The sequence below is a fragment of the Oncorhynchus mykiss genome, chromosome 21 (genome assembly GCF_057628025.1).
Source record: "Oncorhynchus mykiss isolate SJ-2025 chromosome 21, ASM5762802v1, whole genome shotgun sequence".
NCBI classification, from domain to species: domain Eukaryota; kingdom Metazoa; phylum Chordata; class Actinopteri; order Salmoniformes; family Salmonidae; genus Oncorhynchus; species Oncorhynchus mykiss.
In genome coordinates this window covers 28684556-28693432 of record NC_143042.1, presented here as the reverse complement: position 1 = coordinate 28693432, position 8877 = coordinate 28684556, and the positions used below count along the sequence as shown (strand labels likewise).

The window sequence follows — 8877 nt, the reverse complement described above, 5'->3', positions numbered from 1 at the left end:
TGCTTGCCCCGGTCTACTAACTGCAAGCTTGTTTAGCCCCGGCCTACTAATTGTTAGCTTGTTAGCATCGGCCTGCTAACTGTCTGAATCGCCATGTCCCCAGTCAGCCCAACCACTCACTGGACCCATATGTTCACTTGGCTACGCATGCCTCTCTTTAATGCCTCGTCCATTACTGTCCTGGTTAGTGATTACTGTCTTATTTCACTGTAGAGCCTGCCCCTGCTCAATATTCCTTAACCAACCATGTTGCTCCACCTCCTAAATATGCGATGACATCACCTGGTTTAAACATCTCTAGAGACAATATCTCTCTCATCCTTACTCAATGCCTAGGTCTACCTCCAATTGTACTCACAGCCTACCATACCTTTGTCTGTACACTATGCCTTGAATCTATGCTATCGTGCCCAGAAACCTGCTCCTTTTACTCTCTGTTCCGAACGTGCTTGACGGCCAGTTCGTATAGCCTTTAGCCGTAACCTTATCCTACTTCTACTCTGTTCCTCTGGTGATGTGGAGGTTAATCCAGGTCCTGCAGTAACTAGCTCCACTCCCCAGGTGCTATCATTTGTGGACTTCTGTAACCATAAAAGCCTTGGTGCATGTTAACATTAGAAGCCTACTCCCTAAGTTTGTTTTACTCACTGCTTTAGCACACTCTGCCAACCCAGATGTCTTAGCCATGTCTGAATCCTGGCTTAGGAAAACCACCAAAAACCCTGAAATCTCCATCGATAACTATAACATTTTCCGCCAAGATAGAACTGCCAAAGGTGGCAGGTGACTACTTCTAAAAATGCACCTTTCCAGAAACAAGTCTCTCACTGTTGCCGCTTGCTATAGACCTCCCTCTGCCCCCAGCTGTGCCCTCGATACCATATGTTAATTGATTTCCCCCCCATCTATCTTCTGAGCTCGTGCTACTAGGTGACCTAAACTGGGACTTAAACACCCCGGCCATCCTACAATCTAAGCTTGATGCCCTCAATCTCACACAAATTATCAATAAACCTACCGGGTACAACCCCAAATCAGTAAACACGGGCACCTTCATAGATGTCATCCTAACTAACTCGCCCTCCAAATACACCTCTGCTGTTTTCAATCAAGATCTCAGCGATCACTGCCTCATTGCCTGCATCTGTAATGGGTCTGCGACCAAACGACCATGCCTGCTGACCATGCCTGCACTGTCAAACGCTCCCTAAAACACTTCTGCGAGCAGGCCTTTCTAATCGACCAGGCCGGGGTATCCTGGAATGACATTGACCTCATCCCGTCAGTAGATGATGCCTGGCTATTCTTTCAAAGTGCCTTCCTCACCATCTTAAATAAGCATGCCCAATTCATTTTTTTTTTTTAACTAGGAATAGATATAGTCCTTGGTTCACTCCAGACCTGTCTGCCCTTGACCAGCCAAAAACATCCTGCATTAGCATTGAATAGCCCCCGTGATATGCAACTTTTCAGGGAAGTTAGGAACAAATATACACAGGCAGTTAGAAAAGCTAAGGCTAGCATTTTCAAAACAGAAATCTGCATCCTGTAGTACTAACTCAAAAAAGTTCTGGGACACTGTAAAGTCCATGGAGAATAAGAGCACCTCCTCTGAGCTGCCCACTGCTCTGAGGCTAGGAAACACTTTTACCACCGATATACATCCACTATAATTGAAAATTTCAATAAGCATTTCTCTACGGCTGGCCATGCTTTCCACCTGGCTACCCCCACCCCGGTCAACTGCCCGGCACTCTCCACAGCAACCCGCCATAGCCCCCACAATCTCTCCTTCACCCAAATCCAGATAGCTGATGTTCCGAAAGAGCTGCATAATCTGGACCCATACAAATCAGCTGGGCTAGACAATCTAGACCCTCTTTTTCTAAAATTATCTGCCCAGATTTTTTGCAACCCCTATTACTAGCCTGTTCAACCTCTCCTGAGATTCCCAAAGATTGGAAAGCTGCCGCGGTCATCCCCCTCTTCAAATGGGGTGACACTCTAGACCCGCTCTGCTACAGACCTATATCTATCCTACATGTCTTTCTAAGGTCTTCGAAAGCCAAGTTAACAAACAGAATACCGACCATTTCGAATCCCACCGTACCTTCTCCGCAATCTGGTTTCAGAGCTGATCATGGTTGCACCTCAGGCATGCTCAAGGTCCTACACCACATCATAACCGCCATCAATAAGAGACATTACTGTGCAGCCGTATTCATCGACCTGGCCAAGGCTTTTGACTCTGTCAATCACAACATTCTTATTGCAGACTCGACAGCCTTGGTTTCACAAATGATTGCCTCTGGCGTACTTCGTTCGTCCATCTTGCATGTGTGATTTAATGAAAGTTTGATATTTATAGTAATTTATTTGAATTTGGTGCTGCATTTTCCCTGGCTTTTGACCAGGTGGGACGGGACGCTAGAGTACCACATAATCCTAGAGAGAGGATAAGATTCAAAATTAAATCTAGAATCGGCTTCCTATATCTCAACAAAGCATCCTTCACTCATGCTGCCAAACATACCCTCGTAAAACTGACCATCCTACCGATCCTCGACTTTGGTGATGTCATCTATAAAATAGCCTCTAACACTCCACTCAACAAACTGGATGAGTCTATCACAGTGCCATCCGTTTTGTCACCAAAGCCCCATACACTACCCACCATTGCGACCTGTACGCTCTCGTTGGTTGGCCCTCGCTTCATACTCGTCGCCACACATTCATCTTCTGCCGATCTACCATTCTAGTGTTCAATTGCTATATTGTAGTTACTTCGCCACCATGGCCTATTTATTTCCTTAACTTACCTCATTTGCACTCACTGTATATAGACATTTGTTTTATTTTGTTCTACTGTATTATTGTTTATTCCATGTGTAACTCTGTGTTGTTGTATGTGTAGAATTGCAATGCTTTATCTTGGCTAGGTCGTAGTTGCAAATGAGAACTTGTTCTCAACTAGCCTACCAGGTTAAATAAAGGTGAATGGAGCATGACCTGTACGTCAAAGGCTAAGAAATGCCTGTTCTTTCAGCAGGCCGTCTCCTTCTGAGGTTATCGCATTTCCACATCAGGGGTGGAGATGGAGAGTGACCGCATTGCAGCCGTGCGAAATTGGCCGACTCCCACCACGGTAAAGGAGGTGCAGCGATTTTTAGGGTTTGCCAATTACTATTGGAGATTTATCTGGGCTTTTGGCCAGCGCTCGGGCTAGCCACTAAAGCTCAACCCCTGTGCTTTCTTCTCAAAGAAGCTCAGCCCGGCGGAGCGGAACTATGATGTGGGGGACCTGGAGCTGTTGGCTTTTGAAGGCATGGAGACATTGGCTTGAGGGGGCTAAACACCCTTCTGTCCCATCTGGACCCTTCAGTCCCATCTGGACTGACCACCGCAGCAACCTGAAGTACATCCGGACAGCGAGGAGACTGAATCCTCGTCAGGCAAGGTGGGCCATATTCTTCACCCGTTTTGTGTTTACCCTGTCCTTACAGACCTGGTTCCCAGAATGTAAAGGCAGACGCACTGTCCCGGTTGTATGACACTGAGGAGCGGCCCATGGAACAGACTCCCATTCTCCCGGCCTCCTTCCTGGTAGCGCCGGTTTTGACACGGACATAGAGCAGGCGTTGCGTACTGAGCCCGCTCCACTCCAGTGGTCGTTGGTACGTTCCGTCTGCTGTCCGTGACCAGTTGATCTACACATCTCCTTCCTCAGGTCATCCGGGGATCGGTGGGTGCGCTGTCTGACTGGGAAGTACAGGTGTCCCACCTTGGCCAAGTGACGTGAGGGTTTATGTTTCCTCCTGCTCGGTGTGTGCGCCCAGTGTAAGGTTCCTAGACACCTGCCCAGAGGTAAGCTACATCCCTTACCCGTTCCACAACAGCCTTGGTCACACCTGTCGGTGGATTTTCTGACGGATCTTCCTCTTTCGCAGGGTAACACCACGATCCTGGTCATTGTGGATCATTGTGGGACGGTTTCAGCGGTCCTATTGCCAGGACCAGCCGGGGGAGTGGGCGGCGTTCGTACCCTGGGCAGAGATGGCTCTGCCACTCCTCCACTAACCTTTCCCCCTTTCAGTGTGTATTGGGGTACCAGCCGGTTCTGGTACCGTGGCATCAGAGTCAGACTGAGGCTCCTGCTTGTTGCTTGTTTCAGACGCGCGGAAGAAACATGGGAGGTCGCCCATGGTCACCTTCAGTGGGGCTCGCTACGTCAAAAGACCAAGCACGGACCGTCACCGCAGTGTAGCCCCGGTGTTCGCCTGCCCTGAGGAGAGTGAACGAGTTATGTTACAGGTTACAGCTTCACACTGATTACCATATTAACCCCTCGTTCCATGTGTCTCTCCTCAGGCCGGTGGTGGTCGGTCCGCTCCAGGAGTCTGAGATAAGGGAGGTACCTCTGGCGTACTTCGTCCGATCCATCTTGGATTCGAGGCGTCGGGAAGGGGGTCTTCAGTATCTTGTAGAGTGGGAGGGGCACGGTCCGGAGGAGAGATGCTCGGCTCATCCCCGAGGCCGGTGTCGGCACGCCGCTGGAGACTCACGTCAAGGGGGGGTACTGTCATGGCTTCTGCCGAAGTCGGCACCTCTCCTTGTTCGGGCAGCGTTCGGCGGTCAACGTCACCGGCTTTCTAGCCATCGCCACTCCATTCTTCAATTTTCCATTGGTTTTGTCTTGTTCCAATTCACACCTGGTTTGCATTCCCTAATCACATTACATTACATTACATGTCTTTGTGTGTAATTATTTTGTGTGTTACGTGTTGTACGCACTAAGCTAAGCATTTGTTATTTTCTGTGTGTTTTCACAAAGCTTATTTGTAATTGCTATACATTTATGTTGTGTGACATTTGTGCGTGCTTTACACTTTACCTTGTTGGCTGGAGGAGGTTTTTGAAGCGGCTGCGTCCATCTGTATATCTCTCCTGCATTAATAAAGTTTGCTCCTGTTCACAATTCTCTGTTCTCCTGCACCTGACTTCACCACAGTACGCACATGCTTGACAGCTGTGTGATTAATTTCTGGGTCCATACGTGATCCAAATTGGGTGTTCCGGTATGTGATATCTCCACCCTCGCAAATGGAAACTGTCAGCCAAAGCTAATTTTAGCACATGCGTGAAGCAGTCAAAGCACTGCCTTCGTACAATCCTGGTACTTCCAAATAATCAGTGAGTGACGAAAATTTTAACACCGGAACTACTACTCCTTGTTATTTCCATCCCGTCACGACAGATTCTTCAGATTATGTGCAGAATCTGTCAATGAGAGATTAAGAGCAGTCTATAGACTGCTTACAAGATAAGGAAACAAATATCTGAATACATTATTTTCCAATCCAATTTACCTATGGGAGAAAATTTGCTGGTTTAGAAATGGTTATAGAAGATTAAATCAATGCTACCTTTTGTCCTGGTGGCCCCTCATGTTCCTAGAAAGAAAGAGGTTAGATGTTAGATGAAATAATATGATTTATGATTTACTCTGCCAACTCGTTCACAAGTGAGAGACTCACCCTGCTCCTAGTGGCATGGTTTCATACAATAAAAACAAAAATGTGTCGTTAGGACGTCATGAAATGGTTGCCTAAAGTCGCCAGGATGTTGTGTCATGGTCTTGTGGAGGTTTTGTCTACTTCCCGGTTTGTTCCTGGGACGCCCCTGAGGATAAATTTAGGACGTTCTCCGAATAGTAAGTATTACTCACAAGATCTTGGTTCACCGCAATGACTGCTGTAAGCTACACTTTGCACTTCAAAGAAAATCTTAGCTCTGTTAAAAATGCACTCAATAAAAAGTATTTTATCATAATGATAATAGTAGTAAAATAATTACAGAGCAATGTGCCACACCAACATAAGACAGCTATACAAAATCTCCAAATTGCTGAAATAAGTCAAATTAATGATGAGAGAATAGTCATCCTGACAACTGAAATAGCAGTGCCGATGGCAAGCTTTTGCTAAGTGTAGAGATGTGTAGGGAACTTCTGAGAACGGTTCTGACTTTTTTGGAGCTGCAGAAAGGTCAGCATACTCCAAATCCAGAGGTTGTGAGTTCACAACCTCTGGATTTGGAGTATGCTGATCTTTCTCCAGCCCCACAAAAGTCTGTACCATTCTCAGATGTCCCCTACACACCCCTGCACATGTTCAATTGTATTTTTCATACTATAAAATAATGCCAAGGAATTCTAACCAAATCTTGGCTGTTAAATAAACTAGTATAGCCCACATCCATATGGCATAGCCAGATCAGACCCTAATTTATGGATAACTCAGAGTATGATATTCTGTTCTTCGGAAATATATTTCCTCCACGTTGTTTCTAAATATGAATCCATATGTTTTCTCTATTAGCTTGTGTATCTAGCTTGTATTAGCTTGTGTATCTTGCTCTGTGCAAAACGCAAGTTAGTTAGTCTAAGGAAGCTTGCATGTGCCCAAAAATAATGTTAACCGTAATGCCATTTAGCTATATTCAAAGGTAGTGTAGATCAGCATGTTTTTTCTGCAATTACATGTTCTGTATCAATTAGCCTATTCTGAAATATTTGTCTAAATGCAACATCTATTCAAATGTGATTTCGGGTCCCCTGGGAAACACTGACCAACACATTGGTTCCCCAACCTGTCATAAATTCTACCTGGCTATTTCATTTGTTGTCATGCCAAACAACACCAACCATATAATTTGAATAATCGTTATATTTACACTGAGTGTACAAAACATTGGGAAAACCAGATTTTTCCATGACAGTCGAATCCAGGTGAACGCTATGATCCCTTATTGATGTCACTTGTTATCTGTGTAGATAAAGGGAAGGAGACAGGTTAGAGAAGGATTTTAAAGGCTTTTGAGACAATTGATACATGGATTGTGTATGTGTGCCATCCACACGGTGAATGGGCAAGGCAACATTTTTAAGTGTCCTTGAACAGGGTATGGTAGTAGGTGCCTGCGCACTGGTTTGAGTGTGTCAAGAACTGCAACGCTGCTGGGTTTTTCCCGCTCAACAGTTTCCTGTGTGTATCAAGAATGGTCCACCACCCACAAAGGACATCCAGCCAACTTGATACAACTGTGGGACGCATTGGAGTCAACATGGGCCACCATTCCTGTGCTATCGAGACCTCGTAGAGTCCATTCCCCAAGGAATTGAGGCTGTTCTGAGGGCAACAGGGAACTCAATATTAGGAAAGTTCCTAATGTTTTCTACACTCAGAGTATATGTGTATATCATAAGTCAAATTGCAATATTTGGTATTAAAAACAATTGCCCATATCTTGCAGCCCTACATCCTGGTAATTGTATCAGTATATGCAAACATTTGGGGGCACAGAAAGAAAGTAAAAGTTATATCTTCTTCAGGAGATGTGCTTCCAAAGTTAATAGGATTCATATAGGCTTTATTTCAATTTTAAAAATATATTTTTCTGGTATTCCTAATGCTCCAAATTTTCCTAACGACTGTTAAAATATATATCCCGAAAACAGTCTTAAAAAGTCCTGACATGGTCCTCACCTGGTGTCCAAGTAACACCAATGAAGAAGTGATGAGATGAAGACCTGCAAACATTCATTACTCATTAAGATAATGGACACCGATGTAAATGCTCCTCTAAATTACATAGAACTAGACAAAAATCCTCCAGAGAACACAAAATACAAAAAAAAGAAGAAGTATTTATAAATATGTACAAACAGTGTATTCCTAAAGATCTACTATTTACAAAATGTGATCATCATTTAACACACCAAATATTCGAGAACGTCCCAAAAATATTTAACATGACAACCCAGAATTTCCCGGGAACTACACAAACCCCTTTTGGGGACCATGACGTAACGTTCTTGTGGCAGAAATATATAGAATATATATATATATATAAATATAGAACATCGCTGTGTGGTTATGGATGTCATTACGAGAACATCCTGTCAGAGCCAAACAAGGTCATTCCCTTATATTCAAATATTATTATTGTAACTTATTGTAACTTTCTGTTGGTAGTACACCAGGACCTGTACTGGACTTTTTGTAAATGTCTCAAAGATAACATCCTATAAGAACCAAATAGGAACCTATTTGTAACTTCCCCTACTGGACATTAAAATACCTTTTAGTAACGCTATACTGCAACCAAATCGGAACCTGTACTTAAACATCCCCTTATGGTCCTGAGGTTAATGTAATGTTTTAAAGTTCCTAGAAAGTTCTCAGTACGTCAGTGGGATAACCCTAAAAGGGACCTAAATGGGAACATTGTCTAATATCCTTAGGACGCACCCTGTTTGCTTGCTAGTGAGCAGCGAGTGTAACAGTTGTTAAAGTACTATGTGAATTTCACCAGGTTCATATATCAATATGTTGTGTTGATTTGTTATGCATGCCTGCATCCTGGGAGAAGGGGAGTGTGTACTTGCGTTTTGCCCGGCGTGCTCGTGCTCAAATCATTTTGATGCACTGAGAGAGGTAGGCACGCTTTTTCTGTCTTCAGAAAAGTTTGATTCTTTTAAGTACAAAGTCATGCACACAATGTTTTGTTCATGAATAATGATGTATATTTAGAGGTTACTCATAAGTGGATGGTATTGTTAAGATGCACTTGTAATTGTACTTTTTAGGATGATATCAACATTCTGAATTCAACATGTGGTTAATAGCTAGCTAAGGTATTAGCAGGCTATTGTATGTGTGAACGATGGCTAGCTCCTCGAATGATCCCAGTCCCTCCTATTGTGCATCTGTTGTAGAAAGAGGCGACGATTCTCAGAACAGATGTGCTCTACAAATGTTTTATTTCCTTTTGGATGCAGGTATGTGGTTTTATCAATGTAAAATATGTTATGTATAA

General features: G+C 44.0%; 1 long non-coding RNA gene across 1 annotated transcript; it reads left to right on the top strand.

Moving 5' to 3' along the window:
* The first annotated feature begins 3044 nt into the window (after positions 1 to 3044).
* Positions 3045 to 4975, top strand: LOC118942785 (uncharacterized). Its single transcript, XR_016490266.1, has 4 exons — positions 3045 to 3145; positions 3263 to 3457; positions 3728 to 3864; positions 3948 to 4975. It is a non-coding gene; the product is annotated as an uncharacterized LOC118942785 (long non-coding RNA).
* The last annotated feature ends 3902 nt before the right edge of the window (positions 4976 to 8877 follow it).